The following is a 22,503-nucleotide window of genomic DNA, read 5'->3' on the forward strand; positions in this document are numbered from 1 at the left end:
CCCCAACTCATTCTACGAGGCCACCATCACCCTGATACCAAAACCAGACAAAGATGTCACAAAGAAAGAAAACTACAGGCCAATATCACTGATGAACATAGATGCAAAAATCCTCAACAAAATACTAGCAAACAGAATCCAACAGCACATTAAAAGGATTATACACCATGATCAAGTGGGGTTTATTCCAGGAATGCAAGGATTCTTCAATATACGCAAATCAATCAACGTGATACATCATATTAACAAATTGAAGGAGAAAAACCATATGATCATCTCAATAGATGCAGAGAAAGCTTTCGACAAAATTCAACACCCATTTATGATAAAAGTCCTGCAGAAAGTAGGCATAGAGGGAACTTTCCTCAACATAATAAAGGCCGTATATGACAAACCCACAGCCAACATTGTCCTCAATGGTGAAAAACTGAAACCATTTCCACTAAGATCAGGAACAAGACAAGGTTGCCCACTCTCACCACTATTATTCAACATAGTTTTGGAAGTGTTAGCCACAGCAATCAGAGAACAAAAAGAAATTAAAGGAATCCAAATCGGAAAAGAAGAAGTAAAGCTGTCACTGTTTGCAGGTGACATGATACTATACATAGAGAATCCAAAAGATGCTACCAGAAAACTACTAGAGCTAATCAATGAATTTGGTAAAGTAGCAGGATACAAAATTAATGCACAGAAATCTCTTGCATTCCTGTATACTAATGATGAAAAATCTGAAAGTGAAATTAAGAAAACACTCCCGTTTACCATTGCAACAAAAAGAATAAAATACCTAGGAATAAACCTACCTAAGGAGACAAAAGACCTGTATGCAGAAAATTATAGGACACTGATGAAAGAAATTAAAGATGATACAAATAGATGGAGAGATATACCATGTTCTTGGATTGGAAGAATCAACATTGTGAAAATGACTCTGCTACCCAAAGCAATCTACAGATTCAATGCAATCCCTATCAAACTACCACTGGCATTTTTCTCAGAACTAGAACAAAAAATTTCACAATTTGTATGGAAACACAAAAGACCCCGAATAGCCAAAGCAATCTTGAGAACGAAAAATGGAGCTGGAGGAATCAGGCTCCCTGACTTCAGACTATATTACAAAGCTACAGTAATCAAGACAGTTTGGTACTGGCACAAAAACAGAAATATAGATCAATGGAACAGGATAGAAAGCCCAGAGATAAGCCCACGCACATATCGTCACCTCATCTTTGATAAAGGAGGCAAGCACATACAGTGGAGAAAAGACAGCCTCTTCAATAAGTGGTGCTGGGAAAATTGGACAGGTACATGTAAAAGTATGAAATTAGAACACTCCCTGACACCATACACAAAAATAAACTCAAAATGGATTAAAGACCTAAGTGTAAGGCCAGACACTATCAAACTCTTAGAGGAAAACATAGGCAGAACACTCTATGACATAAATCACAGCAAGATCCTTTTTGACCCACCTCCTAGAGAAATGGAAATAAAAACACAAATAAACAAATGGGACCTAATGAAACTTAAAAGCTTTTGCAAAGCAAAGGAAACCATAAACAAGACCAAAAGACAACCCTCAGAATGGGAGAAAATATTTGCAAATGAAGCAACTGACAAAGGATTAATCTCCAAGATTTACAAGCAGCTCATGCAGCTCAATAACAAAAAAACGAACAACCCAATCCAAAAATGGGCAGAAGACCTAAATAGACATTTCTCCAAAGAAGATATACAGATTGCCAACAGACACATGAAAGAATGCTCAACATCATTAATCATTAGAGAAATGCAAATCAAAACTACAATGAGGTATCATCTCACACCGGTCAGAATGGCCATCATCAAAAAATCTAGAAACAATAAATGCTGGAGAGGGTGTGGAGAAAAGGGAACACTCTTGCACTGTTGGTGGGAATGTAAATTGATACAGCCACTATGGAGAACAGTATGGAGGTTCCTTAAAAAACTAAAAATAGAACTACCATACGACCCAGCAATCCCACTACTGGGCATATACCCTGAGAAAACCATAATTCAGAAAGAGTCAAGTACCAAAATATTCATTACAGCTCTGTTTACAATAGCCAGGACATGGAAGCAACCTAGGTGTCCATCATCGGATGAATGGATAAAGAAGATGTGGCACATATATACAATGGAATATTACTCAGCCATAAAAAGAAATGAAATGGAGGTGTTTGTAATGAGGTGGATGGAGTTAGAGTCTGTCATACAGAGTGAAGTAAGTCAGAAAGAGAAAAAGAAATACAGTATGCTAACACATATATATGGAATCTAAGGAAAAAAAAAATTTAAAAAAAAGGTCATGAAGAACCTAGTGGCAAGATGGGAATAAAGACACAGACCTACTAGAGAATGGACTTGAGGATATGGGGAGGGGGAGGGGTGAGATGTGACAGGGTGAGAGAGTGTCATGGACATATATACACTACCAAATGTGAAATAGATAGCTAGTGGGAAGCAGCCGCATAGCACAGGGAGATCAGCTCGGTGCTTTGTGACCACCTAGAGGGGTGGGATAGGGAGGATGGGAGGGAGGGAGATGCAAGAGGGATGAGATATGGGAACATATGTATATGTATAACTGATTCACTTTGTTAAAAAGCAGAAGCTAACACACCATTGTAAAGCAATTATACTTCAATAAAGATGTTTACAAAAAAAAAAAAGACTATTACAAGAGACAAAGAAGGACACTATATAATGATCAAGGGATCGATTCAAGAAGAAGATATAACAATTGTAAATATTTATGCACCCAACATAGGAGCGCCTCAATACATAAGGCAAATACTAACAGCCATAAAAGGGGAAATCGACAATAACACAATCATAGTAGGGGACTTTAACACCCCACTTTCACCAATGGACAGATCATCCAAAATGAAAATAAATAAGGAATCACAAGCTTTAAATGATACATTAAACAAGATGGACTTAATTGATATTTATAGGACATTCCACCCAAAAACAATAGAATACACATTTTTCTCAAGTGCTCATGGAACATTCTCCAGGATAGATCATATCTTGGGTCACAAATCAAGCCTTGGTAAATTTAAAAAAATTGAAATCGTATCAAGTATCTTTTCCTACCACAACGCTATGAGATAGATATCAATTACAGGAAAAAATCTGTAAAAAATGCAAACACATGGAGGCTACACAATACACTACTTAATAACGAAGTGATCACTGAAGAAATCAAAGGGGAAATCAAAAAATACCTAGAAACAAATGACAATGGAGACACGACGACCCAAAACCTATGGGATGCAGCAAAAGCAGTTCTAAGAGGGAAGTTTATAGCAATACAATCCTACCTTAAGAAACAGGAAACATCTCAAATAAACAACCTAACCTTGCACCTAAAGCAATTAGAGAAAGAAGAACACAAAAACCCCAAAGTTAGCAGAAAGAAAGAAATCATAAAGATCAAATCAGAAATAAATGAAAAGGAAATGAAGGAAACAATAGCAAAGATCAATGAAACAAAAAGCTGGTTCTTTGAGAAGATAAACAAAATTGGTAAACCATTAGCCAGACTCATCAAGAAAAAAAGGGAGAAGACTCAAATCAATAGAATCAGAAATGAAAAAGGAGAAGTAACAACTGACACTGCAGAAATACAAACGATCATGAGAGATTACTACAAGCAACTCTATGCCAATAAAATGGACAACCTGGAAGAAATGGACAGATTCTTAGAAATGTACAACCTGCCGAGACTGAACCAGGAAGAAATAGAAAATATGAACAGACCAATCACAAGCACTGAAATTGAAACTGTGATTAAAAATCTTCCAACACACAAAAGCCCAGGACCAGATGGCTTCACAGGCGAATTCTATCAAACATTTAGAGAAGAGCTAACACCTACCCTTCTCAAACTCTTCCAAAATATTGCAGAGGGAGGAACACTCCCCAACTCATTCTACGAGGCCACCATCACCCTGATACCAAAACCAGACAAAGATGTCACAAAGAAAGAAAACTACAGGCCAATATCACTGATGAACATAGATGCAAAAATCCTCAACAAAATACTAGCAAACAGAATCCAACAGCACATTAAAAGGATCATATACCATGATCAAGTGGGGTTTATTCCAGGAATGCAAGGATTCTTCAATATACGCAAATCAATCAACGTGATACACCATATTAACAAATTGAAGGAGAAAAACCACATGATCATCTCAATAGATGCAGAGAAAGCTTTCGACAAAATTCAACACCCATTTATGATAAAAGCCCTGCAGAAAGTAGGCATAGAGGGAACTTTCCTCAACATAATAAAGGCTATATATGACAAACCCACAGCCAACATTGTCCTCAATGGTGAAAAACTGAAACCGTTTCCACTAAGATCAGGAACAAGACAAGGTTGCCCACTCTCACCACTATTATTCAGCATAGTTTTGGAAGTTTTAGCCACAGCAATCAGAGAAGAAAAAGAAATAAAAGGAATCCAAATTGGAAAAGAAGAAGTAAAGCTGTCACTGTTTGCAGATGACATGATACTATACATAGAGAATCCTAAAGATGCTACCAGAAAACTACTAGAACTAATCATTGAATTTGGTAAAGTAGCAGAATACAAAATTAATGCACAGAAATCTCTTGCATTCCTATACACTAATGATGAAAAATCTGAAAGTGAGATTAAGAAAACACTCCCATTTACCATTGCAACAAAAAGAATAAAATATCTAGGAATAAACCTACCTAAGGAGACAAAAGACCTGTATGCAGAAAATTATAAGACACTGAAGAAAGAAATTAAAGAAGATACAAATAGATGGAGAGATATACCATGTTCTTGGATTGGAAGAATCAACATTGTGAAAATGACTCTACTACCCAAAGCAATCTACAGATTGAATGCAATCCCTATCAAACTACCACTGGCATTTTTCACAGAACTAGAACAAAAAATTTCACAATTTGTATGGAAACACAAAAGACCCTGAATAGCCAAAGCAATCTTGAGAACGAAAAATGGAGGTGGAGGAATCAGGTTCCCTGACTTCAGACTATACTACAAAGCTACAGTAATCAAGACAGTTTGGTACTGGCACAAAAACAGAAATATAGATCAATGGAACAGGATAGAAAACCCAGAGATAAACCCACACACATATGGTCAACTTATCTTTGATAAAGGAGGCAAGCATATACAGTGGAGAAAAGAGAGCCTCTTCAATAAGTCGTGCTGGGAAAACTGGACAGGTACATGTAAAAGTATGAAATTAGAACACTCCCTAACACCATACACAAAAATAAACTCAAAATGGATTAAATACCTAAATGTAAGGCCAGACACTATAAAACTCTTAGAGGAAAACATAGGCAGAACACTCTATGACATAAATCACAGCAAGATCCTTTTTGACCCAGCTCCTAGAGAAATGGAAAGAAAAACAAAAATAAACAAATGGGACCTAATGAAACTTAAAAGTTTTGCATAGCAAAGGAAACCATAAACAAGACCAAAAGACAACCCTCAGAATGGGAGAAAATATTTGCAAATGAAGCAACTGACAAAGGATTAATCTCCAAAATTTACAAGCAGCTCATGCAGCTCAACAACAAAAAACAAACAACCCAGTCCAAAAATGGGCAGAAGACCTAAATAGACATTTCTCCAAAGAAGATATACAGATTGCCAACAAACGCATGAAAGAATGCTCAACATCATTAATCATTAGAGAAATGCAAATCAAAACTACAATGAGATATCATCTCACACCGGTCAGAATGGCCATCATCAAAAAATCTAGAAACAATAAATGCTGGAGAGGGTGTGGAGAAAAGGGAACACTCTTGCACTGTTGGTGGGAATGTAAATTGATACAGCCACTATGGAGAACAGTATGGAGGTTCCTTAAAAAAGTACAAATAGAACTACCATACGACCCAGCAATACCACTACTGGGCATATACCCTGAGAAAACCATAATTCAAAAAGAGTCATGTACCAAAATGTTCATTGCAGCTCTATTTACAATAGCCAGGACATGGAAGCAACCTAAATGTCCATCATCAGATGAATGGATAAAGAAGATGTGGCACATATACACAATGGAATATTATTCAGCCATAAAAAGAAATGAAATGGAGTTATTTGTAGTGAGGTGGATGGAGTTAGAGTCTGTCATACAGAGTGAAGTAAGTCAGAAAGAGAAAAACAAATATAGTACGCTAACACATATATATGGAATCTAAGGAAAAAAAAAAACGGTCATGAAGAACATAGTGCCAAGACGGGAATAAAGACACAGACCTACTAGAGAATGGACTTGAGGATATGGGGAGGGCGAAGGGTAAGCTGTGACAAAATGAGAGAGTGACATGGACATATATACACTACCAAACGTAAAATAGATAGCTAGTGGGAAGCAACCGCATAGCACAGGGAGATTAGCTCGGTGCTTTGTGACCACCTAGAGGGGTGGGATAGGGAGGGTGGGAGGGAGGGAGATGCAAGAAGGAAGAGATATGGGAACATATGTATATGTATAACTGATTCACTTTGTTATAAAGTAGAAACTAACACACCATTGTAAAGCAATTATCCTCCAATAAAGATGTTAAAAAAAAAAAAAGAGTAGAGAGTGCAATTGACCTTTGGTTACCCTAGGCCCTAAATAAACACATCTCATGAAGGACCTGCTTGATTGGCATATCTTAGGCTTTATGATACCAAGATATTATGTTACTAATATTGTTGCAGTCCCTGAGACAATATCCATATCTGAATGAACCCAAGGTCCCTTGAATGGAGGGATGGCCAAGTACCCTTGAACAGGATACAGTGAACCATATAAAAACTGTGGATATATGCACTATAACTCTTCCTCCTGGTCTTTTCCCAAGGTACCTGTGCTGTTTTTTTTTTAAACAGAGTAAATATACTTCTAAGGAATTACTAGTCACTGGCCGTAAATAAACACTAAATCCTAGGACCCAGAACCTACTGCAGCCCAGTAGGCAGAGTGAGCTCAAGTGATAAATGGAATTTGACTCAACTTTGTTTCATGGCAAGATCAGTGGAAACTCCAAATCCATCCTGGGATTTCTGAGTATAGTGTTGGAAACACATTCTCAGAAACTCACAGAATCCACATCCATACACTGGGGCTTCCTAATCCATGAAGAAGGGGCCAAGTAGGAAAGGCCAAGGGAATACACCTGCAGTTCCTCCTTCCTAGCAAAATAAATAGTAGATCAAAAGCACTCTCATGTCCCTGAAGACAGAAATCACTGAGATTAGTGTCTTTATCAAAGAAGTGGAAGATGTAGAAATAGTGACTCCCACCACATCAGTAACTGCCAGTTTGCACAGCTCTGGGGCACCATTTACATATGGAATATACTATGATTGACTCTTCCAGAGCTGTTTGATACAGTGACCTTGCAGAGGCTCTTTCAGTATCTATTTTGGATTAAGTGGAAGATAGATGACTTTTGGAACCATTCTAGACTGCTAAAACTGCCAGTGACATCTAGAGTAAGAGGTAATACATTACATATGATCAGAACTACTTGTTCTCTGGAAGAAAGCAATCTCCTTCCCAACTGAATGTGGAGAATCCACAATTTGGACTTTCCACCTTCACCTTACATATGGAGAAAATGAAGACTGAGAGCAAAATGACCCATCCTGGCTCACATCACCATCAAGAAGCAGAGCCAGGGCTGAACCTCCTCCAGCCCCTTACCCTGTAGTGAAAGCACCTAGAGTCCACCAACTTCATGCTGAGGTGGAAAGTGCAGGTTCTGTGGACTTTGAGCCATGGCTAGAAGACAATATGCTTCCCTGGGAAAGACAAGAGAAAGACAAAAAAAAAAAAATCAAGAATTGACTGCTGGCCATGCTCAGGATGCAATTTCTTCCCAACTCTGACATCATGTGGGAGCTTATTTCCAACTGAATGCTGTGTTTAGAGTCAGTGAGGGCTAGTACCAAGGGAACACAGTTGGCAGATGCTTTTTCCTCTTTAGTTTCCAAGAAAGCAGGTGGCTGCAGCCAACTCCCCAGGTACCCAAGTGTGCAGTCTAAAGGTCTCTGAATTGGGGAACGGCCCCAATCCCACAGACTCATCATTTGGATAGAGAGATGATTCAGTCAGCTGACATTGGTCATAACCATTTGAGCGTATTTTATGATGTGGTCCAACTGTATATCAGGGATTTGGCCAAAATGTAAAGGGATTTTTTTTAAGACTAGTCCCACTTGCTTTCAAATATGTAGACCATTTGGAACATGCTCTAAACCACCTGGGCCCTGGGATTGAATTTCATGATGTACTTTATAAGAAACAAGTCTTAGAAATAACATACCACATTAGCAACTAAGGATGTGTTCAGATCCTATTGTCAGATGAACTCTCAGGGCAGAAAAGAGGGTTAATGAGAAGGAAGAGTTTGCAAGCGGCTTGCAGAGGTTATGCCTGAATGGAAAGAGAAAGCTAGGGTTTCTGTGAAGCTTTGAGAAGACTAAAAAAGAGTCTGAGAGCATGTTCTAAAGCCACTGGGCTCTGGCTGTCACCTGTTTATGGCTGGTAGGCCGGGGGAGGGGAGGGAACAAATATTAGCACCAGTAATCACAACACCCCAGAAAGATGATTGCATCTCTACAAGTTGCCTTTTGGGGAGGAGCTTGCATTAGGTTGTGGAGAACCCTTGGGTGACAAAGAGTAGCTCCCACTAGAATGTTTTCACCTCTAGCCTCAACTGCTTTGTTGTAGTTCCTCGCTTGCCCAGCTCACATCTCATCTTCCATTACAAAATTTGTGTCCATGGGGAACCCACACAAAGCCAGAAAGTCCCACAACCCTGTATCTATTAGGTGCCACACCAAAGAAACCACAGTCCCATTCTGAAAGCTTGAATAACAATGGAGAGCTGCACTGTTGATTTTGTCAAAGGCACAATGCCAGACAACTTGCACCTACCCAGAAATCCTTCTGAAAAATCACCTTTAGACATTTTCTCCCTCTCCTCAAAGTTTCATCCTCATGGAAAATTCTGAAAGTCCCTTTCTTTCTCCCTCTCTCTCCCCCTCTCGCCACACCCAAGCCCTTCTCTACTTTGCTGTTGTCTTAGTCTCCCACCACTCATGCCTCCTTAACCTGCCATCTTGCCACCACAGGGAGCCCAGTGTAAAACATGGTCTGGATCCCTGCTCTGCTTTCTCTCTCCTGGAAGCAGCCATGTTTTTATCCACGCCTTATCTCTCTGCCCACTTGTAAGCTCCATAAGGTCAGGACTGTGTCTAACTCTCTCTCTGTTCCCCATCATGGCCTATACAGCAACAATGTATAGTAAAATCACCATGCATGTTTGTTTCTGCAGCAGAGTCATGCAGGTATAGAAGACAGGGGCTTTTTCCGCTTGCCTGCCTGGAAACTGACCATTAGCAGCTGCCCTCACTCACCCAAGGTATACCATTTATCAGATGTATTAATTTCCTGGGTTTGCTGTCACAAATTACCACAAACTTAGTGGCTTCAAATATACAGAAATATATTCTTTCACAGTTCTGGAGGCAAGAAGTATGAAATCAGGGTGTTGGCAGGGCCATGCTCCCACCCAAGGCTCTAGGGGAGGATCCCCCCTCCCTCTCCCAGCTTCTGATGGCCACAGGCATTTCTGAGCTTATTTCCACATCCCTCCAATCTCTGCCTCCATCTTCACATGGCCCTCTGTGTCTCTGTTCTCCACACATAGCCTTCTTATAAGAACACCAGATTCAATTCTTTTTTTTTTTTTTTTTTTTCTTTTTTGGCCATACCACATGGTTTGTGGTATCTTAGTTCTCCAACCAGGGACTGGTTGAACTCGGGCCCTTAGCAGTAAAAGCACGGAGTCCTAACCACTGGACCACCAGGTCATCTTAATCCACTATGACCTCATCTTACGCTAACCAATTGGATCTGCAAAGACCCTATTTCCAAATGAGGTCACATTCTGAGATTCCAAGTAGACCTGAATTTAGGGGGGACAACTCAGTATAGTAGGAAATGAAGACACAATATTTTGAGATGGACAGATAAAATGACTTTTTTCTTTAATGCTATACACAGGTGATGCCATATAGTAAAACTCTTGCCTTGTTGGTCAAGGATTAGCTAATTTTTTCAACAAATAAAAAACTTTATATTGTACATTACACAAGGAATTCCTATCCCCTTGGTCTCTAGGCCCTGATGGACAAGTTTGCATCCCGTGTTCCTCCATCGTGAGGGCCACAGAAGCCACAGCTACAATTTCCTGCCTGCTAGAGGCTGATTCAAGTTTGGTGTGGCCTAAAGTTCATATGGTTTATTCCTATGGGGGCTCTCTTAAAGAAAAAGGATAAAAAATTATGAATCTAAAAGTAGGTTCAAGATTGAATATTTACTTAGAATGAGAAAATAAATGACCATAAGCTATAAATTTTTAAAACCTGACATATCATAAACTCCCAAATTTTCGTTTTTATTAATTAGCTTTTTCCTACATTTTTGGCTGCAGACTCTTTGATCACCTCTTCATACAATAACAATTTTGTAATATTTTCTACAGAGGGAACAGAAAGATCATTGAGCCCTTCTTCCTCTAGCTTGGACCCTTGAAATTTGCTTTTTTTAATGGATAGTTTAGAAAAAGTTTTAGCAGTCCAACTTGTTATTGAGAATGTCATGTAAATTTCCAGGATTATCATTAAATTTGGGGAATGTCTATAAAGTTTCTTTCATATTCACGCTATAAGGTTTCAGGGCATTTCAAGTTGTATTGTGTATGACTAATATTAAATATTCTTTGAGTTGACGACATTCAATGACCAGTTTGACACTGATGTCCTTGTATAGCACGTAAAGAGGTTTACGTTATTTTTTTTTATTGTCTTTCACCAAATCAAGTTGAATGAAATTACTGCCCATTTTAACAGGACATAATGAAAAGGCACAATGAATTCATCCAAATAAAGCCACTAATGACCTCTGACCTTTGTGTGTGCTCTATTGAGGTTACAAATTATCTTATTCTCTACTATTATTTTCATCTCTCTTTGGTTTTGGTGTTTTCTGTTTAGGGGTGTCCTGATTCTCATCATCTTCCCTTCAGCTCTGTTGTCAATTTCATTATCTATATTTTCTTGGCTATCATTATTCTTTTCTCATCTTCGTGATTTGACCAGCAGAGATTATAGTTACCTTCGTGATATAATAAGAGAGCTTTTGCCACTTAAAATTTCAACTGGCATTCTTTTTTTCGGTTTAGATTTTTGGCTTCCACTCATAAGATCTGAATTCAGGTATGATCAATGATTCTGAAAAAATTTACAGAATTAATCTAAAATTAAGGCATACCAAGAGAAATTCAAGTACATTTTTAATTGCCTGCATATTTTATCCAGCTATACAATTATATAAGTAAATTATTTTTAACCTACACAGAGTGACTTGTTAATGACTAGGAGCAAGTATGTTTTCACTGAAGTACTTGTCCATATAGCCTATTTTGTGGCATCAGTGATAATTTCAAGTACAATTTCTTCTGGAGCCAACACAGGCTTTGTAAGAACCAGATGTGTCAGACACATTAAGATAGGTCAGGCAAACTAAGATGGGATGCAAAAGCTAGGAGACTTCACACTGACACAGTCACTGTTGGTAGTACTGATACAGGTCTGTGCCCTGTGAATGCAGGAATGCTCCTAAGTCCTATTTGGTGCAGCTAATGTAAGGGACATTGGTAATTGTGCATGCTGCCTTGTTGAATATTCTCCTAATAGACAAGAACTTCCATTTTGACTAGGTGCCAAGGAGAACCAAATCTACCACTCACGATTTTAAACATCTGATAATTGTATATACTTTCCACAGACTAGATGCACAGACTAGCTTCTGGCCCCAGGCATTTCAAATACTATTTCTTCCCCACTGTCCATGTAATTCTGCTGCCATAGACTAGCACATGTGTTCATATCAGGATCCCACCTCTGGCCCTGCCAGAGGGCAGTGAGTAGTAGAAATAGTCCTGGAAGACTTTCTCATGCCAGGATGACCATCACAACTTAACTAGACATGGAGGGGACCGTGATTCACATCAATACATCTCACTAAACCAAAACTAAATGCATCCCAGACCCAACGTCCCCTCAACCAAATCCCAGCAATGTCTGCATCCCTCCAACACCAGCCAAGACAAGGCGAAGCAAGTGTGACATATTGCAAGCTGACACCAAGAGGCAGTGGCCTGGACTAATTTAAGTGTAATACCTTACTTTTGAATGTTGTACAGATTTACACGACCATGCAAGCAAATTGCTCGATCCCTCTCAGAGCCTTGGAAGGCACATGAACAAGTCAGGAGCCCTAAACCCTAAGTGTTATTAACCTCAGGGTAAATTTATGTCTTCTTGGCAGTCATCAATATTCTTCTTAACTTGGATTCCAGGAGAAAATTAGACGCTCTGGTCCACTCCTTTCCTGGCCTAATATTTATCTATAAAGACCCCTTAGATATTAAACCACAGGGACTTATTTCCAAAGGCAGGAAATAATACCATATGCTCGTAGATACACAATCTAGTCTTTTTATAAATGAATGAACCCTGTGCTTACGCCCAGTCTACTCGGTCTACATCGCTCAGTGACCACACACCTCCCAATCATCAACTGCTCTGAGAAGGTGTGGGGAATATAGACAATATTTTGTAATAACTGTAAATAGAAAGTAACCTTTAAAATCTGTACCAAAATTTTAAAAAATTTTCTAATAAAATAAAGTAGGAAGGACCCCAAGTCACCAGGGTTCAATACTGGATGCTGGACAGGGCTACAGCTGTTGGCCCAGAGAGACCTAGGCAGAGTCCCAGACCTACAATTCAGGCTGACTGCAGGAGAGCAAGGCTCAACTCAGAGTTTACTGGGAGGCTGGGCTTGACTGTGACACAGGAATCAAGGGTCCTTTAGCTCTGAAGGAGCCTGAGTCAGAGAGAAACAGAGAAGGAGAGCAGGAAAATGCCTTTTAGGTCTTTCCAGCCCAGTGCCCAGGCTGTCTTATCAGCTTGCTCAGATGTGGCTCAAAAGTTGAAGATGGAGAGGTGAGACCTGAAAGCTGTCAGCTGTCAAACATAAAAAAACAGAGTCAGATTCTTGATTACAATATCTAACTTCTATTTGACATCTCCCCTTGGATGTCTAGTAAACATTCAAGCTCACCATGGTCAAACAAAGCTTTTGATTTACAATGCTTTCACCCCTCAACTTGACCCTCCCTTAGTCCTCTCCATTTAAGTAAATGGCACCATCATCTTCCCATGTGCTCAGGCCAAACTCCTAGGAATGATGACTTAAACATAAGGTGGTAACAGGGGAGTGGAGGGAAGAGGGTGGATTTAGGATAAGTGCTGGCAGTCTAGTTGGATATGCAGGATACGTGATGGAGAGAAATCGAAGGTGACTCCTAGGAGTTAGACTATTTTTAGTCTCTGTTTTCACTGTCTACATAGACCTTCTTATTCTCCCTCCTTCCTTGAAGAAGGAAAAAAAGAGGCTCTCAATGGTTTTTAGACAAATGGTAGTGGAGAGGTAGCCTGGTCCACTGGAGAGAATATTGATTTTACAGCCAGAAAGATCTAGGTTGAACGCCTTTCTCCACCATGGCTGGGTGATCTTGGACAATGTATTTGTTGTGTCTAGCACTTGCAGCTGTAAAATAGTAAGGCTAGTACCTACTGCACAGAATTATTGAGATATTTTAAATTAATAGATGCAAAGCACCTAGGATTCCATCTTATACATGACAGGTAATAATCATGTAAAGGGAGAAGAAGCCTCTTCCTCCCATTAATATGCCCATTATTAATAGTAATAATATTTACTACAGACCCAAGTCATTGCCTTACTACTCAGCCCTGACCCCTGGTTTCTCCAGAAATGAAACTGTCTCTGATGGGAACATAGGCCTTGGAGGTGTCTCTGAAACTGATTCACTGAGGGACCTTGGGAAGTTTTTCAACCTCAGTGAAACTCAGTTCTCAGTATTCATGAGAAATGATAATCATAGGATTTTGATGCACATTTGATGAAATCATCTATGTTTAATATCTGTCTTACCACCAAACTGCAAGTTTCCTGCAGGTAAGGCCACATCTGTGTGGTTTGCTTCTGTGTCCCCAGAACCTGGCACCAAAATGCCCCACCCCAGAAGCTGGAGTTCTGACACCTGCTGCCAGATTGCTTGCCCACACGCTCACTGTCTACTGACCATCTGCTACCAGACTGTACCCAAACCAAACTGCCTTCCTACACATTCCATTGGATGCCCTAGCCTGGACCACCTGGCGGAACCCACTTGCCTGCATGCTTCATTGGGCAGAAAAGCCTGTCAATAGCAAATAGACAGGCCCCATCATATCCCCCCTCCCCTGACCTGGCCCAGTGGACCTCCCTGACAATAAGCCACGCTTTAAAGGAGGAGCAGAACTATGGAAAGTGTGTTTCAGCGCACAGAACAGCATGAACAAAGGCTTCAGGCTTGCAAAGGGAATGGCAAGATGTTCAGGCTGAGTGAGGATGCTACAGAAGTGGTGAGACGTAAAGGCTGGAGGGAGTTTGCGCCAGACCACGTGCAGCTTCAACGTCAAGGAAGCTGGGCTTTATTCTTTAGGAGCCACCAAGGCTATTGAACAGGGAGAGATGTGATCAGAAGTTCAACCAAGAAGATGAGTCTTACAGCATGAACATGTTAATTAGTCGGGGAGAGCCAGAGACAAGGAGACCAGTGAGAAGGCTAATGCACAGCACAGACAAGCAGCCTGCCCAAGTTCAGGGAGGTTTCCTAAGAGTCACACCAAACATTGTTGTACATTTTCCGTAACTCCTGGATGACCTTGAGTCAGTGACCTGGATTGCAGTACTGGCCACAATCTGCTGCGTGACTCTGGCCAGCCACTTCACTCCTCTGAGCCTCCCTTTTCTTATCTATATAACAAGGGGCTTGGATCAAAGGATCACTTTCAGCTCTGCATTTATTTGGCCTTCACAGATTTATTTCAACATTTGCAAACCCTTGTAAAATACTGATAAGGCCCTTTGATAGAAACCAGAAAGCCAAGGTGTCCAGGGAGACCCCACCAGGCTTCTCCAGATGTGGACCATTACCATTTAGCTCTAAGGACGGCCAGACAACAAAAACAGAATATTCAGAGAAATTACTCTGTAACTGGCCATTTCTCCTTATAAGCTTAAATCACAGTACTGTGAGAATAAACTGTTCCAGTAAGGAGATAATATTGTTTCTTCCGGCATGGCAATGCAATGGATGCGGTGCTTCTACTGATCCTTCTCCAGTTCACCAATCTCAGAGGCTGTAATATATTTCTAGAGGGAGCCAGCCAGCTGTCAGGTAACTGGAGAGAAGTGGAAGAGAAAAACACTATGGGAGCCTGATACTTTCCTCCAGCTGGGTGTCTCCTTGACTCTGAAGAAACCAGCAGCTGGGAAGACAAAGGCAAAAAGCAAACAAACAAACCTAAACAAATCAAAAATAGGGAAACAGGAAAAGATGTTGAAAACAGAAACCAAGTCTTGGGAAGAAACAATACAGTGAACTGGGAGGAGTGGAGAGTCAGGGCAAGATTCCCAGCCACCTCTACCCTGGTGCATAGAACCCACTTGTCTCCTGGGAGCATTTCAGCTCTCACATTCTGGGGTTTGACCTCCCCAGTGTGGGTCAGATAATTTCCAGCCCTCGGGTTTCCAGGGGGAAAAAGAACACATTTTGGAATCTGTATGTCACACCAGGCTCTGCATACACCGGTGTGTGAGGTCAGGCAGCTTGTTTAGCCTCTTGGAGTCTCAGTTTTCTCCTCTGGAAAGCATGCAGGGTAGCATCTACTGTATTTCATCAAATCTAACACACCATAAACTGTAAGATTCACCATTGTTCTATGTACGTTTAGAAAAAAACACACTAACAATTAAACCACAACATAAGGCTCTCTTATCACATAGATTGTAAGATGCAACTTGATCTTAGAGTTGCTAACATGTGGAAATGTAGAGTCTGAGAATCTACAAAATATGACACTTGCAAGGTTGTTGTGAGCTCTAAAATGAGACCACACGTGGGAAAATGCCTACCTAGTGCAGTGCTAGACACATTTTAGGAACAGATATATATTTGTGATTACCATTCATTCTCATAAAAAATTGTCTGAGCCCTCTGCAATTTCCTGGGAAGCGGGATTTGACATCAAATGCTGCAGCCCCATTTGCTTCTCTCCACCAACCACCTGATCCTTTAGAACATTTAGTAAATGTCTACTAGGTGCCATCAAGATGCTAAGAGCTCTACAAGCATTGATTTGTCAGATGAGTTAGCATTTCTTCACTGATACACAGAATGAAGCACTAAGACCAGGATGACCACAGCTTGAACCTTCTGTCCAAGGCTCACGTCCCCACCAACTGTTTGACAGAAGTGTTGCCTCTGGGCTAGTGAAGGCAGGGAGGGTTAGGAGAACCATTTGGACTTCTGCCCATCAGAGTTCCTGCTGCCCAAACAAGTGATCAGAAGATGCTCAGCCTCACCAATGATTTTTGTAATATGCTTTGCTTTATGCTTTGTCCTCATTCTCATATTTTTTAAATATTTTCCTTTAAAAATATTTTCTTAATCATTTAACAACATACATGTGTACATACTATAGTTTAACTTTTTACCTTTATATTTTTAGTTTTTTAATTCCTATTTTACATTTTAAAGATCCTCTTCTTAACTTTTTCACTTCATAGGTTATGGCTTAAAATCATTATCCTTTACCTCTTTCATTTTCATATTTTTATTCATTATTTTTTAGCCTTTCATCTTATTTTTAATTTCATCCAGACTTTCTCATTATTATATTTCAACTCTTAGCCTTTCATTTCACTAGATTAAAAATTCTCATTTTTATTTCTAATGGATGCCCTTTTACTTAAAAATAAGATCATTGGAGGGTCTGGGCAAGATGGCGGAAGAGTAAGACGCGGAGATCACCTTCTTTCCCACAGATACAGTAGAAATACATCTACACGTGGAACTGCTCCTACAGAACACCCACTGAACGCTGGCAGAAGACGTCAGACCTCCCAAAAGGCAAGAAAATCCCCACGTACTTGGGTGGGGCAAAAGAAAAAAGAAATAACAGAGACAAAAGAATAGGGACGGGACCTGCACCAGTGGGAGGGAGCTGTGAAGGAGGAAAGGTTTCCACACACCAGGAAGCCCCTTCACGGGTGGAGACTGCGGGTGGCAGAGGGGGGAAGCTTCAGAGCTACGGAGGAGAGCGCAGCCACGGGGGTGCGGAGGGCAAGGCAGAGAGATTCCTACGCAGAGGATCGGCGCCGAGCAGCGCTCACCAGCCCGAGAGGCTTGTCTGCTCAGCCGCCGGGGCGGGCGGGGGCTGGGAGCTGAGGCGCGGGCTTCGGTCGGATCGCAGAGAGAGGACTGGGGTTGGCGGCGTGAACACAGCCTGAAGGGGCTAGTGTGCCACGGCTAGCAGGGAGGGAGTCCGGGAAAAAGTCTGCAGCTGCCAAAGAGGCAAGAGACTTTTTCTTGCCTCTTTGTTTCGCGGCGCGCAAGGAGAGGGGATTCAGAGCGCCGCTTAAACGAACTCCAGAGACGGGCGCGAGCCGCGGCTATCAGCACGGACCCCAGAGACGGGCGTGAGACGCTAGGGCTGCTGCTGCCGCCACCAAGGGGCCTGTGTGCGAGCGCAGGTCACTCTCCACACCGCCCCTCCCGGGAGCTGGTGCGGACCGCCACGGCCAGGCTCCCGTGATCTGGGGACAACTTCCCCAGGGGAACGCACGGCGCGCCTCAAGCTGCTGCAACGTCGTGCCGGCTTCTGCCACCGCAGGCTCGCCCCGCCTCCTCTGTACCGCTCCCTCCCCCCGGCCTGACTGAGCCAGAGCCCCCGAATCAGCTGCTCCTTTAACCCCCTTCTGTCTGGGCGGGGAAAAGACGCCCTCGGGCGACCTACATGCAGAGGTGGGTCCAAGTCCAAAAGTGAACCCCGGGAGCTGTGCAAACAAGAAGAGAAGGGGAAATCTCTCCCAGCAGCCTCAGAAGCAGCAGATTAGAGCTCCACAAACAACTTGATGTGCCTGCATCTGTTGAATACCTGAATAGACAAAGAATCATCCCAAATTTAGGAGGTGGACTTTGGGAGCAGGATATATTCATTTTTCCCCTTTTCCTTTTTTTGTGAGTGTATATGTGTGTGCTTCTGGGTGAGATTTTGTCTGTATAGCTTTGCTCTCACCGTTAGTCCTGGGGTTAGGTCCGTCCGTTTTGTTTTTTTTTTTTTACTTAATTAAAAAAAATTTTTTTCCCTAATAAATGTTTTCTTAATACTTTTTTCCTTATTGTCTATTTTTAAAAAATTTTAAAAAATTTTTTTAATAAGTTTTTTCATAGTTTTTATTTTAAAAAAATAAAAATTTTTTTCTTAATAAATTTTTTCTTAATAATTTTTTCTAATTTTTTATTATAAAAAATTAATAAATCTATTTTTAAAAATTAAAAAAAATTTTCTTAATAAATTTATTCTTAATAATTTTTTTTCTTATTTTTTATTATAATTGCTTTATTTTATTTTATTTTATCCTCATTCTTTCTTTCTTTCTATTTTTTCTCCCTTTTATTCTGAGCCGGGTGGATGAAAGGCTCTTGGTGCTCCAGCCAGGCATCAGGGCTGTGCCTCTGAGGTGGGAGAGCCAACTTCAGGACACTGGTCCACAAGAGACCTCCCAGCTCCACGTAATACCAAACGATGAAAATCTCCCAGAGATCTCCATCTCAACACCAAGACCCAGCTTCACTCAACGACCAGCAAGCTACAGTGCTGGACACCCTATGCCAAACAACTAGCAAGACAGGAACACAGCCCCATCCATTAGAAGAGAGACTGCCTAAAATCATAATAAGGCCACAGACACCCCAAAACACACCACCAGACGTGGACGAGCCCACCAGATAGACAACATCCAGCCTCATCCACCAGAACACAGGCACTAGTTCCCTCCACCAGGAAATCTACACAACCCACTGAACCAACCTTAGCCACTGGGGACAGATACCAAAAACAACGGGAACCACGAACCTGCAGCCTGTGAAAAGGAGACCCCAAACACAGTAAGATAAGCAAAATGAGAAGACAGAAAAACACACAGCAGATGAAGGAGCAGGGTCAAAACACACCAGACCTAACAAATGAAGAGGAAATAGGCAGTCTACCTGAAAAAGAATTCAGAATAATGATAGTAAAGATGATCCAAAATCTTGGAAATAGGATAGACAAAATGCAAGAAACATTTAACAAGGACGTAGAAGAACTAAAGAGGAACCAAGCAACGATGAAAAACACAATAAATGAAATTAAAAATACTCTAGACGGGATCAATAGTAGAATAACTGAGGCAGAAGAACAGATAAGTGACCTGGAAGATAAAATAGTGGAAATAACTACTGCAGACCACAATAAAGAAAAAAGAATGAAAAGAACTGAGGACAGTCTCAGAGACCTCTGGGACAACATTAAACGCACCAACATTCGAATTATAGGGGTCCCAGAAGAAGAAGAGAAAAAGAAAGGGACCGAGAAAATATTTGAAGAGATTATAGTTGAAAACTTCCCTAATATGGGAAAGGAAATGGTTAATCAAGTCCTGGAAGCACAGAGAGTCCCATACAGGATAAATCCAAGGAGAAACACACCAAGACACATATTAATCAAACTATCAAAAGTTAAATATAAAGAAAACATATTAAAAGCAGCAAGGGAAAAACAACAAATAACACACAAGGGAATCCCCATAAGGTTAACAGCTGATCTTTCAGCAGAAACTCTGCAAGCCAGAAGGGAGTGGCAAGATATACTTGAAGTGATGAAGGAGAAAAACCTACAACCAAGGTTACTCTACCCAGCAAGGATCTCATTCAGATTTGATGGAGAAATTAAAACCTTTACAGACAAGCAAAAGCTGAGAGAGTTCAGCACCACCAAACCAGCTTTACAACAAATGCTAAAGGAACTTCTCTAGGCAAGAAACACAAGAGAAGGAAAACACCTACAATAACAAACCCAAAACATTTAAGAAAATGGGAATAGGAACATACATATCGATAATTACTTAAATGTAAATGGATTAAATGCTCCCACCAAAAGACACAGACTGGTTGAATGGATACAAAAAAAAGGCCCGTATATATGCTGTCTATAAGAGACCCACTTCAGATCTAGAGACACATACAGACTGAAAGTGAGGGGATGGAAAAAGATATTCCATGCAAATGGAAATCAAAAGAAAGTTGGAGTAGCAATTCTCATATCAGACAAAATAGACTTTAAAATAAAGACTATTACAAGAGACTAAGAAGGACACTATATAATGATCAAGGGATCGATCCAAGAGGAAGGTATAACAATTGTAAATATTTATGCACCCAACATAGGAGCACCTCAATACATAAGGCAAATGCTAACAGCCATAAAAGGGGAAATCGACAGTAACACAATCATAGTAGGGGACTTTAACACCCCACTTTCACCAATGGACAGATCATCCAAAATGAAAATAAATAAGGAAACACAAGCTTTAAATGATACATTAAACAAGATGGACTTAATTGATATTTATAGGACATTCCACCCAAAAACAACAGAATACACATTTTTCTCAAGTGCTCATGGAACATTCTCCAGGATAGATCATATATTGGGCCACAAATCAAGCCTTGGTAAATTTAAGAAAATTGAAATCGTATCAAGTATCTTTTCCGACCACAATGCTATGAGACTAGATATCAATTACAGGAAAAGATCTGTTAAAAATACAAACACATGGAGGCTACACAATACACTACTTAATAACGAAGTGATCACTGAAGAAATCAAAGGGGAAATCAAAAAATACCTAGAAACAAATGACAATGGAGACACGACCATCCAAAACCTATGGGATGCAGCAAAAGCAGTTCTAAGAGGGAAGTTTATAGCAATACAAGCCTACATCAAGAAACAGGAAACAGCTCGAATAAACAACCTAACCTTGCACCTAAAGCAATTAGAGAAAGAAGAACAAAAAAACCCCAAAGCTAGCAGAAGGAAAGAAATCATAAAGATCAGATCAGAAATAAATGAAAAAGAAATGAAGGAAACAATAGCAAAAATCAATGAAACTAAAAGCTGGTTCTTTGAGAAGATAAACAAAATTGATAAACCTTTAGCCAGACTTATCAAGAGAAAAAGGGAGAAGACTCAAATCAATAGAATTAGAAATGAAAAAGGAGAAGTAACCACTGACACTGCAGAAATACAAACGATCATGAGAGATTACTACAAGCAACTCTATGCCAATAAAATGGACAACCTGGAAGAAATGGACAGATTCTTAGACATGCACAACCTGCCGAGACTGAACCAGGAAGAAATAGAAAATATGAACAGACCAGTCACAAGCACTGAAATTGAAACTGTGATTAAAAATCTTCCAACACACAAAAGCCCAGGACCAGATGGCTTCACAGGCGAATTCTATCAAACATTTAGAGAAGAGCTAACACCTATCCTTCTCAAACTCTTCCAAAATATTGCAGAGGGAGGAACACTCCCCAACTCATTCTACGAGGCCACCATCACCCTGATACTAAAACCAGACAAAGATGGCACAAAGAAAGAAAACTACAGGCCAATATCACTGATGAACATACATGCAAAAATCCTCAACAAAATACTAGCAAACAGAATCCAACAGCACATTAAAAGGATCATATACCATGATCAAGTGGGTTTATTCCAGGAATGCAAGGATTCTTCAATATATGCAAATCAATCAATGTGATACATCATATTAACAAATTGAAGGAGAAAAACCATATGATCATCTCAATAGATGCAGAGAAAGCTTTCGACAAAATTCAACACCCATTTATGATAAAAGCCCTGCAGAAAGTAGGCATAGAGGGAACTTTCCTCAACATAATAAAGGCCATATATGACAAACCCACAGCCAACATTGTCCTCAATGGTGAAAAACTGAAACCGTTTCCACTAAGATCAGGAACAAGACAAGGTTGCCCACTCTCACCACTATTATTCAGCATAGTTTTGGAAGTGTTAGCCACAGCAATCAGAGAAGAAAAAGAAATAAAAGGAATCCAAATCAGAAAAGAAGAAGTAAAGCTGTCACTGTTTGCAGATGACATGATACTATACATAGAGAATCCTAAAGATGCTACCAGAAAACTACGAGCTAATCAATGAATTTGGTAAAGTAGCAGGATACAAAATTAATGCACAGAAATCTCTTGCATTCCTGTATACTAATGATGAAAAATCTGAAAGTGAAATTAAGAAAACACTCCCGTTTACCATTGCAACAAAAAGAATAAAATATCTAGGGATAAACCTACCTAAGGAGACAAAAG

The sequence above is a fragment of the Eubalaena glacialis genome, chromosome 3, assembly GCF_028564815.1.
Source record: "Eubalaena glacialis isolate mEubGla1 chromosome 3, mEubGla1.1.hap2.+ XY, whole genome shotgun sequence".
Taxonomy (NCBI): domain Eukaryota; kingdom Metazoa; phylum Chordata; class Mammalia; order Artiodactyla; family Balaenidae; genus Eubalaena; species Eubalaena glacialis.